This window comes from Frankliniella occidentalis, unplaced genomic scaffold, assembly GCF_000697945.3.
Source record: "Frankliniella occidentalis isolate FOCC.00 unplaced genomic scaffold, Focc_3.1 Scaffold303, whole genome shotgun sequence".
Taxonomy (NCBI): Eukaryota; Metazoa; Arthropoda; class Insecta; order Thysanoptera; family Thripidae; genus Frankliniella; species Frankliniella occidentalis.
Genome location: NW_026267428.1, coordinates 136,081 through 137,272, shown reverse-complemented (window position 1 = coordinate 137,272; position 1,192 = coordinate 136,081).

Sequence of the window (1,192 nt, the reverse complement as noted above, 5' to 3'; positions counted from 1 at the left end):
GCCCCGGGTGCAGCCAGTTGCTGCAGGTGCTGCCGGCGGTCCCCCAGCGTCACTATGACAGTCGCCTGCTTCCTAGAAATGACAGTTGCCCTCGGTTGGCCTCGACACCGCCGTCCCTGGCTCCACATGGCACACCGCGCACCACACGTGGGTCAAGCAGGAGCAGCCTCCTTTTTTTTGGAGGGCGGGGGCGGTTGGGAAGAAAGGCACCCTCGCCACCCAGGCGGGGGCGGGGGCGTGTGTGAGCGAGTCGTTGCGCAGGGAAGACAATAAAGCATTCCGGTAAAGCTGAAATGCAGAAGAATACGGGGAAAAAGAAAACGGAAGTCACCATGTTAAAGCATAGTGATTTCCGTTTTCTTCTTCCCCGCATTCTTCTGCATTTCAGCTTTACTGGAATGCTTTATTTGGCACATGTTGACAATTTTAGGGACAAAGTTGCGGCTGTTTGGATAGCTTTCCGACTAGTGACTTGTGAATGTAAAAAAGGCGGAAACTGTGGGTAGGTAAGCAGAGCCGTGAAGAGCGGAAGGGGTGGGGGGGGAATATTTTTGCCCTGACACAGGTAAGTACAGTATCGGCGCTAGGCGTACTAGGTGTATCTTTGAATACGCTCCATTTTGCGAGTTTGCCTAACTCACACCGGTCGGGGTCGGGGACCATGGCACCTTTGGCCACAGGGTGGACCGTCAGCGCCGTTCTTTCTTATAGAGGTGCGGGCAGTTTGCATACTCGCATGGCGCCGTAAGGTACCTCGGTGAGCGACGATAGGCAAGCCCGCCCGCACGTCTCCTCCTTCCTCTCACCCGTCGACTTTCCTCTACGCCGCCCACACACATGCGTGCATATGGTGCAGTATAACTACTGAAATGCGCGGGGTTATTTCATCAAAATCGGCCAACTGTTGCCTACTGTACCGCAAACAGGCGTTCGCGTGGGTTTGCCTATCGTCGCTGACGGAGATAGTATGGCCCTATGGCCCTCATAGAGATCGAAGACGGCAACCTGACGAAAGTGTACGGAGAAGACCTCCTTACCGAAATCTCTCCATTTGTAAACCAACACCAGGCTGATAATTGAAGACGCGAATTGCCTTCCTCTTTCCAGCAGTGTAAACGGAGATCAGTCGGGCCTGGCTAGCCCCGCCCACTGCAGGGAGGGGGCAATTCGTCCCCACTCCATGATCCCCCCC